The sequence below is a fragment of the Schistocerca nitens genome, chromosome 5, assembly GCF_023898315.1.
Source record: "Schistocerca nitens isolate TAMUIC-IGC-003100 chromosome 5, iqSchNite1.1, whole genome shotgun sequence".
Lineage (NCBI taxonomy): Eukaryota > Metazoa > Arthropoda > Insecta > Orthoptera > Acrididae > Schistocerca > Schistocerca nitens.
Window position 1 is genome coordinate 598979926 of NC_064618.1, and position 17113 is coordinate 598997038.

The following is a 17113-nucleotide window of genomic DNA, read 5'->3' on the forward strand; positions in this document are numbered from 1 at the left end:
CTGCCACGGGCATGGATGTTTGTGATGTCCTTAGGTTAGTTAGGTTTAACTAGTTCTAAGTTCTAGGGGACTAATGACCTCAGCAGTTTAGTCCCATAGTCCTCAGAGCCATTTTTAACCATAGAAACAGACAATATGGTAATCAGAACTATTATTATCAAGGGAGACAGAATAATTTCAGACGCAACAGTTCGGCGCACAGTTACGATTCAGGGAGAAATTCTCCACAACGTGACGGACAAGGAAGAAACTACGGAGTCTACCGACATAACGACAGACGTGAATTTCATCAGAACTGGCGGGATTCTAACAGAGCTGGGCCCTCTCGGGAAGGCGAATTTGTAGAAGTTAGGTCTCCTAATCCCAATAACAACGCGCGCCAACAAAGAAACAGACAATGACTCGCACCGCAGGCAGCCACCTGCGCCGGCTGGCTCAGAGAAAAATAACACAGACGCTAACCTTGAGAAAAGATTTAGCATTCCTTACCGACGTATAAAACATGACAATTGCTTTTCAGTTGAAAGTCTGCGTACTAGGAAGAGTATAGGTTTACACCACATTTCACATGTAAAACCGTTTATTGAATGATAATCTGCTTTTTAACTTTGTCTTTGCCATAAAACTTTTCACTTCACATTTCTAGTATGCTTTGTCAGACTTAAGAAACTGTTAACATGCAACAATGTTTAAAGTTAAATATCCAGCCTAGAACCTAGGGAACATTTTTAAACAGAAATTACGAATGCATTGTTATAGTGAACAGACTACACAGTGTTGTATTTGTACATTCTTGCTTGTTAGTTGCACTATTACATAACGACTATCAGGCTTACATACTTAGGACACATACTGGTACTGCTAATGAGATTTTAATGCAACATTTTGGTTTACTTGACATTTGGTGTATCATGAGGTAAGTACATTGTCTTCTGCAGAACTTCGCTTTCGGAGGACGATAACTACGACACTTCCACAGAGATTATGTTGCGACAACACGCACAGTTTAGCGCTACAGTACACGCATTTGAGTGATCAATCTTATACTTAAAACACTTATTTTTAAAGATTTTTGAATTACAAAGAAAGTTTTCCGTGATACATTTCATTCCATTGCTGTAATCTGTAACACCTGAGGGTATAATTAGTACATTAATCCTCAGGGGGCTACACGTTTACTTTGTGTACCATGTGTTTGGCAAGCACAAGGAGCCCTAGCTAATATGGTATTTGCTTATACAACTTTACACATCAGTACCATATTTCTCTAACACAGAATTACACAGCTATCTGATTATTTAACTGAGACATATACATTTTTTTACTACATCAGTGACAGATGTTTACGTAATTACAAATGGTTCAAATGGCTCTGAGCACTATGGGACTCAACTGCTGAGGTCATTAGTCCCCTAGAACTTAGAACTAGTTAAACCTAACTAACCTAAGGACATCACAAACATCCATGCCCGAGGCAGGATTCGAACCTGCGACCGTAGCGGTCTTGCGGTTCCAGACTGCAGCGCCTTTAACCGCACGGGCACTTTGGCCGGCTTACGTAATTACACCGTTGGATAACTTCACACTTACGAAATTGTATGTTGTTTGTACTTTGTGAACTGTTCATATTTTTTCAGAACCATTGTGATACTATGAGAGCTTTGAATGATATATTTGGTATGAGATCATGATTTTTAAGGTACGTTTGAGGTAGATGACACTATTGAAATGAGCAGAGAATTGTTTTTAGGTTTTGAAATTATTGGAGGAAGCTACGACGATTTTGAGAATTGACTGAGATGTTATGATATTATTACGACAACGATGTGTACTATGCTGTTGAGATATGTTTATGATCAATAAGATGATGCTACCGTGTATGAGGAATAAGAAGTATGTTGGAAACCAAGAATCGTACTTTAAGAGCTATGAAATGTTTGTAAATGCATGAAAGTATGACAATGCCGACGAAAACGCTTTGAACACTGTTATATTCATAGGATTTTGTATCTACACATTGGTAACCAAATTCTCAACCTGTGAATATTTTTTATATGAGACTGCCACTGTAGCGGAAACTGCTGTCGTAAATATTTCAGTAAGAAAGGTAAGTGACCGTGACGTAATGCGTTGCGAGTGGCCAGGTGTGCCAGCCGCCCGGAGAAAAAGCCATTAGATGGAGAAAAAAAAAGGAGGCCATTAACCTCGTTTCTGACATTCCTCATGACTACTGAATGATATTTTTATGCTTTACTTTGTACGTAGTTGCTTATTTCATTTGATATCTAGTTTCTAGCTGCACTGTAGCATTGGTTCAAATAAAATTTTATAGATGTACTAATATAAATATTTTCTGTCTACAGACCCAGTAAAGAATAGTTTTGTGATATATTTTAAAAAACTGAGGGAGCACAAATAGACATTTCCCTTCACAGGAATTGCATAAATAATTTCTTTACGATTTGGTAACTTATCTGCTAGTGTAAGTTCTCGTGATGCATCACACTAGTGTTAAAATGTGACATAGGTATTAGACATGGCCATTTTTAGTTTAATATTTTTTTTCTGCTTGAGCTATGTCATGTTTAGATATAATTTATTACCTTTGCTTCTGCTGATTGCCAGGCATAGTGTTACTGAATTTAACTTTGTATTACTCTGTTAAGCTAGTTTTACTACTGATTTATTTTTCTTGTTGCTGCACATTGGCTCATATTAGTTGTAACGTTGCATTGCTTGGTAATTTAGATTTCCTGTAGCTTGCTTTGCAATTTTCCATTTTTTTTGTCATTGATGTTTGTGTTAATTCTTTTGTGCTGCTGCATTGCCTCGTCCCTTAGTTTAGCATCTGAGCTCAGTAGATTTAAGTTAGCTTAAGAGGGGGTAGACTATATAAGAACCTAACTATGGAGAATAAGGAAAGAATGCTTTGAAAGTTATATGAAAACGATTTGGGCCTAAATGAGTATTGTACAATGAGCCATATTTATTTTGAAAGAAATATGGTTAGAATACAGAAAAGAGGTACAAATAGGACTTTTTGGGAATAATGATGAACGAAGGGAGATCTCCAAGAACAAAAAAGGTTTTGTTCGCAAAATACTGCAATACCAAAAGTTACACTGAAAACGAACCCTGTCCTTTCCATTGTGTTATCCCCCTATGTGTTTGTGCACCCTTGTGTATTTGTTTTCTTCCTGTCTCTGTGTACTGTTTCATAGAACTTTTTTCTCTTCTAATACTAAGTTACATTCACTATGATGAGGAATACTGTTATCCTCAAATATAATTTGCATTGATAATATGTTATTTACTTTGTAAAGATGCTTAGACATTATTTATTCTGTTTAGTTTTCATGCTCATGTGTGAAGTTCATGTTTCGAAAGTCATTCTGATCTTTTATGTATGTACTCATGTCATAATTCCTGTAACACTGATGTATATGTCTATTTCTATTCTTTTGTAAAGCCTGTTTTACTACAAATGTTATCTGTATTGTTATGTTCTTTAATGATGTATTTTGTACCTTTGTAATTGTATTCTCATGTTATAAAATTGTAATTGACAACAGTTCATCTTATTATTAACTTGTAAGTTACATTTCACTGCACACCTTTCTGTTGGTCATAGTATATGGACAATATGTGAGAAGTAGGGACTGTTAGTGTTTGCACGTGTGTTAATAATTCAGCAAGGGACTGGATAACAGCATTGCTGGTTCTAAGGACATTCCAAAAAAATTGTGAGGGCACATGTGGTGGTTTATGGACTTGCTATATTCTCCGCAAGACTCTTTGATGGTGATTGTGCACCTGCACAGTCGCAACAGTTGGCTGCTGGCCGTCTATACAAGGACTACAGTGGGTCTGCGTCTTTGCTGACTCACCAGTACCATTATTTCTACAAGGACTACAGTGGGTCTGCACCTCTGGTGGCCCACCAATACCGTAATCTCTACCAGGACTACAATGGGTCTACTCTGTGATAACCTATCTACCAATATTCTTCAAAACTTCGACTGACTCTGCTGTGGGTTTGCTCTGTTGTGGCCCATTACCTGTCTGCATGTCAAGAGTCAGCACTGTCTTTCCGTTGGAAGGACAACACTACTTCTTCAAGACTGCATGGAAATCCACTACTTCTGTGTGCAATTACTTTTACTAATGAGACTTTGTGAAGAAAAACTGTAATTACTATTATGATGAATGATCAGGACTATCTTTATGGACTGTGAGAAAATTTTAGCTTTTGACCAACATTATATCAATAAGTGTGTGCATTTGATTACTTTCTTATTGTAATTGTGAAAAAAAATTTTAACAAATATGTATTGGCCAGTGCCCAAAAAAAAATTGTAAAATTTTTTGTGGGGAGCATGGGGGCTATGTAAGTAGGCTATTTAGGTTTTTTTATTGGTAACGCCACCTCTGTATGAAAATCACTGGCTGTGCTGTGTGCAGTCTGTGGCTGTTTTGCATTGTTGTAATACTCGCCATTGTAGTGTCAGGCAGCTGGCTGTGAACAGCGCGTAGTGTTGCGCGGTTGGAGGTGAGCCGCCAGCAGTGGTGGATGTGGGGAGAGAGATGGCGGAGTTTTGAAATTTGTCATGAACTGCTATATTTATATATGATGATATCAAGGTAAATACATTGTTTGTTCTCTATTAATATCTTTCATTTGCTAACTATCCCTATCAGTAGTTAGTGCCTTCCATAGTTTGAATCTTTTATTTAGCTGGCAGTAGTGGCGCTTGCTGTATTGCAGTAGTGGGAGAAATGAAGATTATTGTGAGGTAAGTGATTTAGTGATTTGTGAAAGGTATAGTTTAATGTTAGTCAGGGCCATTCTTTTGTAGGGATTTTGTGAAAGTCAGATTGCGTTGCGCTAAAAAATATTGTGTGTCAGTTAAAGCACAGTCATGTACAATTGTTCTAAGGGGACGTTTCGTGTACAATTGTTCAAAAAGGGGACGTTTCAACTTACAGTAAATATGTTGAGTTCCATTTGCTTGATACTGAATTTTTTTTCTGAAAGTGATTGTCAGGGTGTAGGTCTTCTGTTTCTCACAGATAATCAGTATCAGCCAATTTCGTCCGTCTAATATAGTGGTTGCGGTTTAAAGAAAGTGAAACATATCTTCCGCCAACCTCGAAATTACATATAAGTCTCAACATTGTGTATCTAATATTTATACTTTTTTTGCAGCCTACATATTTTCTGGGAATAAACAATTTACAATACCAGCTTATGATTCATTCTAGTATCATCCTGATAAGAATGATTGGTTTGATGTGCTAAACTGAAGTAAAACCACAACACGGTATTTCGTTTATGGAAATCGCTAGGTGCAGGTTCTGAATGTCAGGGTAATTTTAATCGTTCGTAGGTAGGAGAACTGCACTCCGTAGACAACATTAGGCATGCACCCATACATGTTGTACGTTACATACACCACGTATTTTTACAGGATGGACGCTATTTCCAGGCAAGGCATGTAGTCCGTCTAGATTTCGGAATGGAGTATTTCATCAGCGCAAATTCTGTAACAAGTTTCCTATAGACATCAGCAAGAAATTTAAAATCCATAGAAATTCAAAATCAAAGTGAAGTTAACTAATAGCTCATAAACTAATTCTCCTGTAGTTTACCACACTATCGGGACTCCAAAATGTAGATTCTGCCCAACTGTAATACTTGCGTTGAACAGTTTTTGATCTTTCCATTATGTAAACAAGCAACAATTGTCTGTGCACTGTTACTTCTTCTAATGTTAGATAAAAACCGCCACTTAACTTGTACTGGACTAGAAGCAGTTTTGCAGTGTAATAATGGAACCTATGGAATATCACTATATCGCTACCCAAATGACAACTGATACCTTCACTCTTTCGATATAAACTCGGCCAGAAGCTGGAAACAGTGCGACAGAAAACTCATCCGACTAAATGACTTTCTTCCAATGCTCCTTAGTGCATGTTTTCTGGCTTCAGCGTTCCGTTTTCCTTCTACGGTCTTTTGCATCTCGCTTTTCCAGCTCCTCGCTCTTCAATCCCCTGCTTCTGGTACTCCCTTCGTGTTGTTTACATGCTGACAGGGTTCGAGGGTGCGCCACTCAGTTTTGCAAAGACTTCTCCAATGACCATCTGTCATGATCACTCGTTTCCATCGGTGTTGAGACTTAGCAGACGAATTTTTACCACTTTATGTGTACGCAGTACAAATCGTCGATACGGTGCCTCTTAAAACACCAAACATTTAGTGTTCCTTGGTAACGGAATCACCAACCATAAGAGCACACACAGGTCGGTCAGCTTTCGAACTCGCTTAACTGCGACACAATGCACGTGCAAATACACAGAACGCTGTTCTGACTACGGCTGACACCTACACCTTATTGAGGGCACTTCACCACTGCCGTTCGTGGGCAAACACAACAGCGCAACCTGCAGGCTTGGCTAACGTTCGCATTTATTTTCACTCCTTTTGCGCGGTGTTTCTGTATTTCTGTCCAATCCCTGTACATATATTTAAAGGATGATTTTAATAAATGAAGACAAACTGGAGGAAACAATTCCAGTGAGGGTCTGTAGAGGATAAGCTCACATGGACAAATGTCTGGCAATTCAAACTTCCTGGAAGATTAAAACTGTGTACCGAACCGAGACTCGAACTCAGGACCTTTGCCTTTCGCGGGCAATTCTTCTACCATTTGAGCTACCCAAGCACGACTCATGCCCCGCCATCAAAGCTTTACTTCGGCCAGTACCCCGCCTCCTACTTTCCAGACTTCACAGAAGGTTTCCTGCGAACCTTTCAGACCTAGCACTCCTGAATGAAAGGATATTGCGGAGATATGGTTTAGCCACAGCCTGGGGGATGTTTCTAGGATGAGATTTTCACTCTGCAACGGAGTATGCGCTGATGTGAAACTTCCTGGCAGATTAAAACTGTGTGCCGGACCGAGACTTGAAATCAGGACCTTTGCCTTTCGTGGACAAGTGCTCTAGCATCGGAGCTACCTAAGCACGACTCACGCCCCCTCCTCACGGCCTTACTTTCGCCAGTACCTCGTCTCGCAGGAGAGCTTCTGTGAAGTTTGGAAAGTAGGAGAGCTACTGTGAAGTTAGGAAAATAGGAGACAAGGTACTGGCGGAAAACAGCTGTGACGACTGAGGGTGAGTCGTGCTTGGGTACCTCAGATGGTAGAGCACTTTCCCGAGAAAGGCAAAGGTCCTGTGTTCGAGTCTCGGTCCGGCACACAGTTTTAATCTGTCAGGAAATTTCGTATCAGCGAACACTCCTCTGCAGAGTGAAAATCTCATACTGTCTGGCAATTCTTTGCAAGAGAAGTTCATCCACTTAAATGTGGTGGTAATAGACTTCTGACGGTGTTGTCTCAGTGATTGAAAGCATAAAGGAGAAAACACTAGACTCTATTGCCGTTCCCCTCGCCCCTCTCCCCCAGCACCCATAGATTCTTGGTGTTCAGTGGCGTTTGATTATTGGACTTCTCAGCCGATTGGCGCTTGAGCTTCGATGGCTTCAGGTGGGTGGCCAGATCAAAATATCAACTGGGTGAGCAGTACCAGCGCCAGTCACCCTCCAGAAGCTATAAAAGTAACATAAATTCGCTACGTTGCAAAAAAGGGCAATTCGTGCAGCAGTAACTTCCTTTCAGGCTGCATGGTTCTTTAGTGGATACGGAAGTGAGGACCACATGCTATTCATGAACAGAGAATTCAGTTATTAATTTATTCTTCACCTAGTATTAAATAGTAGAAATAATACCTAACTTTGTTGCTGTAGTTGCTGCATCATTTGCTGACGATAGAGTTGAATGTAGAAACATATACAGATACAAGACATTTATAATTCTGTCACTCTTGAATACAAGGTCTACTCAGAAGATGTCGAGCCCTGGCCACTACGAAAGTCTGTAAATATTATTCAGCTGGCAAACACACAATATGGGGTCAGTACTATTGCATGAAGGTCCGATAAAAATACTCCCGCCACTGGAACTTCGGAGTGGGGATGCTTGCATCTCATTGACAGTAGCATAATCGTTCGTGGTAGCGTCCTCATGCTACGGTGGCGGCTAGAGGAAACGCGGCTGCGTAACTGGCAGCGCGCTTATTTGAAAGTGCGACCGACCGGATAACGAACGATACCACAGTAGCAGCAGGAAGCAGCCAGTAAATATAGGCCAAATGTATTTGTGATATAGCACATAAAATTCAATTACTGTTACTGATACACATGGGAGAACCATCCATGACAAAACTCTTGCATCTGGTGAACAAGATGTATGAGGCAAGCGAAATAACTTCAGAATTTAAGAAGAATATAATCATTCCATTTCCAAAGAAAGCAAGAGCTCACAGGTGCGAAAATTACGGAACTATTAGTTTAATAAGTCACGAATAATTTGCAGAAGAATGTAAAAATTGATATAAGTTGACGTTGAGGAAGATCAGTTTGGATTCAGGAGAAATGTAGGAACACGCGAGACAATAGTTCTGTCAGAGAAAGCAAAAGGACTTGGAAGAGCAGTTACATGAAATGGACAGTGTCATGAGAAGAGGATATAAGATGAAAACCAACAAAAGCAAAACGAGAATAATGGAATGTAGTCAAACTAAATCAGGTGATGCTGTGGGAAATAGATTAGGAAACGAGAGACTTAAGATAGTAGATGAGTTTTGCAATTTGGAAATCAAAATAACTGATGATGGTGGAAGTAGGGAGAATATAAAGTGTAGATTGACAACATCTACATCTACATGACCACTCTGCAATTCACATTTAAGTGCTTGGCAGAGGGTTCATCGAACCACAATCATACTATCTCTCTACCATTCCACTCCCGAACAGCGTGCGGGAAAAACGAACACCTAAGCCTTTCTGTTCGAGCTCTGATTCCTCTTATTTTATTTTGATGATCATTCCTACCTATGTAAGTTGGGCTCAACAAAATATTTTCGCATTCGGAAGAGAAAGTTGGTGACTGAAATTTCGTAAATAGACCTCGCCGCGACGAAAAACGTCTTTGCTTTAATGACTTCCATCCCAACTCGCGTATCTTATCTGCCACACTCTCTCCCCTATTACGTGATAATACAAAACGAGCTGCCCTTTTTTGCACCCTTTCGATGTCCTCCGTAAATCCCACCTGGTAAGGATCCCACACCGCGCAGCAATATTCTAACAGAGGACGAACGAGTGTAGTGTAAGCTGTCTCTTTAGTGTACTTGTCGCATCTTCTAAGTGTCCTGTCAATGAAACGCAACCTTTGCCTCGCCTTCCCCAAATATTACTATGTGGTCTTTCCAACTGAAGTTGTTTGGGATTTTAACCCCCTTGTACTTAGTAGAATTGACAGCCTTGAGAATTGTTCTATTTATCGAGTAATCGAATTCCAACGGATTTCTTTTGGAACCCATGTGGATCACCTCACACTTTTCGTTATTTAGCGTCAACTGCCACCTGCCACACCATACAGCAATCTTTTATAAATCGCTTTGCAACTGATACTGGTCTTCGGATGACCTTACTAGACGGTAAATTACAGCATCATCTGCGAACAACCTAAGAGAACTGCTCAGATTGTCACCCAAGTCATTTATACAGATCAGGAACAGCAGAGGTTCCAGGACGCTTCCCTGGGGAACACCTGATATCACTTCAGTTTTACTCGATGATTTGCCGTCTATTACTACGAACTGCGACCTTCCTGACAGGAGATGACGAATCCAGTCGCACAACTGAGACGATACCCCATAGGCCCGCAGCTTGATTAGAAGTCGCTTGTGAGGAACGGTGTCAAAAGCTTTCCGGAAATTCAGAAATACGGAATCAACCTGAGATCCCCTGTCGATAGCGGCCATTACTTCGTGCGAATAAAGAGCTAGCTGCGTTGCACAATAATGATGTTTTCTGAAACCATGCTGATTACGTATCAATAGATCGTTCCATTCGAAGTGATTCATAATGTTTGAATACAGTATATGCTCCAAAACCCTACTGCAAACCGACGTCAATGATATAGGTCTGTAGTTCGACACTGGTGCGACCTGCGCAATTTTCCAATCTGTAGGTACAGATCTATCCGTGAGCGAGCGGTTGTATATATAAGTAGGGAGCTATTGTATCAGCGTAATCTTAAAGGAACCTAATCGGTATACAATCTGGACCTGAAGACTTGCCCGTATCAAGCGATTTGAGTTAATTCGCAACCCCTAAGGTATCTACTTCTAAGAAACCCCAAGCTAGCAACTGTTCGTGTTTCAAATTCTGGAATATTCCATTCGTCTTCCACGGTGAAGGAATATCGGAAAACTGCGTTCAACAACTCCGCTTTAGCGGCACAGTCGTCGGTAACAGTACCATCGGCACTGCGCAGTGAAGGTATTGACTGCGTCTTGCCGCTTGTGTACTTTACATACGACCAGAATTTCTTTGGATTTTATACCAAATTTTGAGACAATGTTTCGTTGTGGAACATATTAAAGGCATCTCGCATTGAAGTCCGTGCCAAATTTCGCGCGTCTGTAAATTTTAGCCAATCTTCGGGATTTCGCGTTCTTCTGAACTTCGCATGCTTTTTACGTTCCTTCTGCACAGTGGCAAGAAAAGCGTTTCTGTAGAAGAGAAATTTGTGAACATCGAGTATAGATTTAAGTGTCAGGAAGTCGTTTCTGAAAGTATTTGTATGGAGTTTAGCCATGTATACACGTGAAACACAGACGACAAAAACTTTAGACAAAAAGAGAATAGAAGCTTTTCAAAGGTGGTGCTGCAGAAGAACGCTCAAGATTAGATGGGTAGATAACGTAACTAATGAATAGATTTGGGGAGAAGAGAACTTTGTGGCACAAACTGACTAGAAGAAGGCATGGATTGGTTGGACACATTGTGAGACATCAAGGGATCACCAATTTTGTACTGGAGGGAAGCGTGGGGTGTAAACATGTTAGAGGGAGGCTAAGAGATGAATACAGCAAGCAGATTCAGAAGGCTGTACGTTGCAGTAGTTACTCGGAAATGAGTAGCGTGGAGAGCTGCATCAACCAGTCTTTACATTGAAGACCACAACAAAAACGTTTGCGATGTTTCAGCTGTTATAATTTTTTACAGTAGTTTCCAGCAATCAGACATATTGGTACTGCTCTAATTATTTACAATAACTGTTTTTCAGCACCCAACAGGAATGTTGCTGTGAGCAGTATAACGGTAAAGAACATGAATCAGTGGTAATACAGCATAGCCAGTAACAAGCTGCATCGCCAGCTCACCAGCATATGTTGAGAAAAAGACTAGGTTGGCTCTGAAAATAATTTAACTTATTGCGTTAGCGCGCAGTGCTTTGTGCAAATAGATAGAAAAATTAATTGAAGTTTCCCCTACCTGACGTGATGTGATAAGAGCAGCAGCAGCGACAGCAGCAGCAGCATTGTTGTTTGTATTATTAATATTGAGTTTTGTACACTGGAATTGTGTCTCAGGTTGCAGACTGACTGTTCGTCAATACTTTGGTTGTAACCACAAGTTAACAAGTGTTATTATCTGGAGAGATACGGGTATTGCTGTAAGATCCACAGATACTTCCTCCTCCATTCTAAGAAATAAAGTTTAACCAGTACTGCAGCGAATTATACTAACAAGATATTCACCAACAAACAAGAAGCACAGGATCACAAAAGAATGTAAGCAATGGAGCAAATGTGCGTTGCTACATTCTCCCTCGCCGCAGAAACATCAACAAAGATCGCATAGCCTTGGCTGCTGCATGCCGCTACTCTACTTAGGCCCCATCATAACTCGGCTCCATGCTCTGCTCTACTAGTTGTCACACCAATGTCTCTCTTTGCCATAGTATAGTGTAGAAAATGAACTTCATTTATTTAAAAATACGTATGTCACAGTCCCCCAGCGCCCACACGCGACCAGTTGGCAAGCAGCTTGTAGGGAAACTGGCGCTGTAGGCTCCTCTGAGCGATAAGTAGGAATGTCTCTGACGGGCTAAGAAGAAACGAGCAGTAGAAGATATTAATGTAAGCTGTATTCAAACTCTACTAATTCCTAATTACAAAAATTCCTGGATGTTTCCACGAAATGAAACGGTAATATCATATTGGCTTTGCTAGCATAGTTTCCCATAGAGTAAAGTACTAGAAAATCCAAACCATGTACCGAAAGGTATAATAGCATATGTATCAATCGTCCTGACTTGCAGGGAATTTCTTGCAGAGGTATCGGAGATCAATGTATAAGCTGTTGCAAGGACATCCGTACAGTGATTTGACATGTAAATATGAGCTTGTTCTCATACTGGTGAGAACAAAGTTAAGAAATTATGATGCTTCCAACCGAAAACATTACGTGCGTGTATCAGAGCGGTACAAGATATGTATCCAGAGCAATGAACAGCATCTGAAACAACCCTTGAAAGTAGTCCGCCCTTCTAACTCTAATGTGTGATATATAGCCTCGAACATAGGGCAGAAATGGCCCAGAGAGTTGCATTATTATTGACAGCAACCGAAAGGCATTGGTTTGTGGCTATTACTGGACAGTATTGTAACTGATATTGGTAGCATAAACTACAACTAAAATGGCACACTGCTTAGCAAGAACAAGAACTTTTAAAATGCGCCAAAGGTAATTACAGAGACGTTTTGCGATATTATTACGGTAGCTGAAATCTGTAATCGAGTGGTCTGTATGGAAAAGTTAGAGAAAGAAGGTTCTGTAATGGTGAAGCCTTAAATGTGTAACGCAGTTTACTATTATCTGTGTAGTATGTTTCCCAAGTTCATCATGCGAGACATGGCGTCAAACAGAAACTACCGTTTCTCCTACACGGGAAGAACAGTGTGACAGCAGGACGAATATTGGCAGAAATCGGGAAGGAAATACCGGAAACTATTTCGGGAATATAAGATCCTATATCTATGACATATGGAATGGAATTGGCTGCCATTAAAATGATTGTTCTAATGGAAGAGCTTTTTGGAATTCTGTTGATGAGTAATACTTTCTGGGTTTGGACAAAACGAAAGTTTTTGCAAGAAAGATGTGAGGATACTTAATACCAAACCATGACTTCCGCTAGGAGTGACGAAATCAGCAACGCGATTATGGACAACGACATGAACCTGCATTTTTTAACGTAGGTTACCAAAAGTTTTAGTGTAAAGAGATATATTTATATCGTAAATCCGAAGTGCAGGTGTTTACAGAGTTAACATTAACTGCTTGATATTGTTTTTGTGGTCTTCAGTCAAAAGACTTGTTTGAGTAGCTCTCCACGCTACTTTATCCTCTGCAAGCCTCTTCATCTCCGAGTAACTACTGCAACCTATATCCTTATGAATCTGCTTACTGTGTTCATCTCTTTGTCTCCCTCTACGATTTTTACCCTCCACGCTTCCCTCCAATACTAAACTGACGATCCCTTAATGTCTCAGAACATGCCCTACCAACCGATCACTTCTTCTAGTCAAGCTGTGCCACAAATTTCTCTTTTCATCAGTTCTATTCAGTACTTCATCAATAGTTACAAGATCTACCCATATAATCTTAAGAATTCTTCTTTAGGATCACATTTCAAAAGCCTGTATTCTATTTTTGCCTAAACTTTTTTTCGTCCATATTTCACATCCCTATTTCACACTCCACTCAAATACTTTCAGAAAAGACTTCCACAAACTTAAATTTACACTCGACGCTAGCAAATTTCTCTTCTTCAGAAACGCTTTCTTTGCCATCGCCAGTCTGCGTTTTATATCCTCTCTACTTCGGCCATCTTCAGTTATTTTTCTGTCCAAATAGCAAAACTCACTTACTACTTTAAGGTCTCATTCCCTTGTCTTATTCTCTCAGCAGCAGCTGATTTAATTTGACTACATTTCATTATCCTCGTTTTGCTTTCGTTGACGTTCATCTTATATCCTCCTTTCACGACATTGTCCATTCCGTTGAACTGCCCTTCAAGTCGTTTACTGACACAATTACAATGTCATCCACAAATCTCAAGGTTTTTATTTCTTCTTCCTGGATTTTAATTCCTGTTCCAAATTTTTCTTTCGCTTCCCTTACTGATTGATTTATGTTTGGACTGAATAACATCGGGGATAGGCTACAAGTCTGTCTCATTCCCTTCTGCTCCACTGGTTCACTTTCCTGCCACTCGACACTTGTAACCGCCATTTAGTTTCCGTACCGACAATATACAGTCTTTCGCTTCCAGTACTTTACCCCTGTCACATTCAGAATTTGAAAGATAGTAGTCCAGTCAACATTGTTAAAAGCTTTCTGTAATTCTACAAATGATATTAACGTAGGCTTGCGTTTCCTTAAACTAGCTTCTAAGATAAGTCATAGGATCAGTATTGCCTCACGTGTTCCTACATTTCTACGGAATCCAACTGATCTTCCCCGAGGTTGACTTCTAGTATTTTTTCTCTTCATCTGTAAAGAATTCCTGTTAGTATTTTGCAACCGCGACTTATTAAACTGAAAGTTCGGTAATTTTCATACATGTCATCACCTGCTTTTTTGAAACTGGAATTATTATTTTCTTCTTGAAGTATAAGGATACTCGCTTGTATCATACACCTTGTCCTCTAGATGAAATAGTTTGGTTATGGCTTCCTCTCCCAAGTGCTAACGGAACGATGTCTACTCCCGAGGACTTGTTTCTACTCAGGTCTTTTAGTGCTCTATCAAATTCTTCCCGCAGTATGTTTCCCAAGTTCATCATGCGAGACATGGCGTCAAACAGAAACTACCGTTTCTCCTCATGTGTAAGTAGATACCCTGAAGTACATCGTCCTCGTATAGACCCATTCCTTCCACTTTTCGGCTTTCCCTTCATTGCTTTGGACTGGCTTATCATCTGAGCTCTGGATGTTCATGCAAGTGATTCTCTTTTATCCAAAGGTATCTTTAATTTTTCAGTAGGCGGCATCTTCCCCTTAGTGATATAAGCTTCTAAATCCTTACATTTGTCCTCTAGCCATTCCCTGTTAGCCGTTTTGCACTTCTTGTCAATCTCATTTTTGAGACGTTTGTATTCCTTTTCGTCCTCTTCTTTTAATGTATTTTTGTTTTTTCCCCTTTCGTCAATTAAATTCCATATCTCCTATGTTCCCCAAAGATTTCTACTAGCCCTCATCTTTTTACCTACTTGATCCTCTGCTGCCTTCACTATTTCATCTCTCAAAGATGCCCATGTTTCTTCTAATCAATGTATCCCTCTGAAACTCTCTACAACCTCTAGCTATTTCGGTTTACCCAGGTCCCATCTCCTTAAATTCCTATATTTCTGCCGTTTCTTCAGTTTTAAACTACAGGTCATAACCAATGAATTGCGGTCAGGGGTGACATCTGCCCTGGAAATGTCTTACTATTAAAACCTGGTTCCTAGATCTCTGTCTTACCATTGCAAAATCAATCTAAAACCTTCCAGTATTTCCAGGTCTCATCCACGCAAGGTTCTTAAATCAGGTATTAGCGATGATTAAGTTATGTTCTGTGCAAAATTCTACAAGGCAATTTCCTTTTTCATTCCTTGCCTCCAGTACATAATCACCTACTACTTTTCCTTCTCTTCCTTTTGCTACTATCGAATTCCTTTCCCCCATTACTATTAAATTTTCGTCCCCCTTAATTATTTGAATAATTTCTTTCACCTCATCATACATTTCTTCAATCTCTTCATCATTTGCGGAGCTAGTTGGCTTATAAACTTACATCTTTGTGGTAGGCGTGGCCTTCTTGTGTCTAACGTGGGGCTACACAATGCATTCACTATGCTATTCGTTGTAGCTTACCCACGTTCCTATTTTTTTATTCATTATTAAACCTATTCCTGTATTACACCTACTTGATTATAACACTGTAGTCACCTAACGAGAAGGTGCCAACGAGCTTCTCTATTTCCCACTATATCCGTGGAAAGCCAGTTTTGTTTCTCCTGATAACGACTTCCTCCCGAGTAGTCCCCTGCCGGAGACCTGAATGGGAGGAGTATTTTGCCTCCGGAATATTTTACCCAAGAGGACCCCATCATCATTTAACCTTACAGTAAAGCTGCATTCCCTCGGGAAAAATTACGGCTGTAGTTTCCACTTGCTTTCAGATGTTCGCAGTACCAGCATAGCAATGCTGCTTGATAGAATTTTAATGAAGTGTGGCTAAAAACATGGTATTACAAAACTGAAGACAACAATATACAGTACAGAATATATCGTCTGTTTAACACTGTGCGATGCTGCTTAAAAGTTTTAAACTTCAAGAAACAGTATTTACAATGTGCGCCGTGCCAGTTTCATCCATGTGATGTCCGCTAGCGAAAGACTTACGGATCAGTTAGTGTGTTGTGTTTAATAACATTCTGCTGGAGCAATAAGAATAGCCGAAAATTGCGTGGTGTTTAACTAAATCTTCAGACTCTCACATGATTGAGAAGAGCTGATAAACTATCTTCTGCCTGGAGATTCTTAACACTAAGGCCGACAAGAATATATAAGTATTAGACAGAAATGGTATGTTACTTCAAGGGGGTGTGGGGGTGGCCGAATTCTTTTATCCCAGGACAATGTACTCCACAATACCATCAGATATAGGTGTTTCGTAATTGGAACTTTTTCCCGTAAGTTATGTTATGTCAGAAGTCTTCGGAAGAAGAGGAGCGTTATTTAAAAAAAAAACACAGCTACTTTCTGTAAGTCATTCCCTTGCTGAAACCACATAGATGTGATTGTCACAGAGCACATTGTAAATAAACTTCAACAGTCTTGCTTATGGGCAAAAACATGATCCATTCTGTAGCTATATATTGTGGACTCCAGCTTGGTAATTACATTTTCTTTAACCACACTTCATGAAAACAGGCAGTTACTGAAAACTTTATTCAAAACTGGGCTTATGATTTGACATCTAAATTTATAACTCTACATTACAAATGGAGGTCACCCACGTTAGACAGTCTATTGGAACTATCTTATCGTCTTCCATAATCACATTGCTGTTTTCCTCCCCTGTCCGTAAAGAAATTACAGTCTGATATTAGGTTATCACAATCTCCCTCTTATAAAATATGCTGGC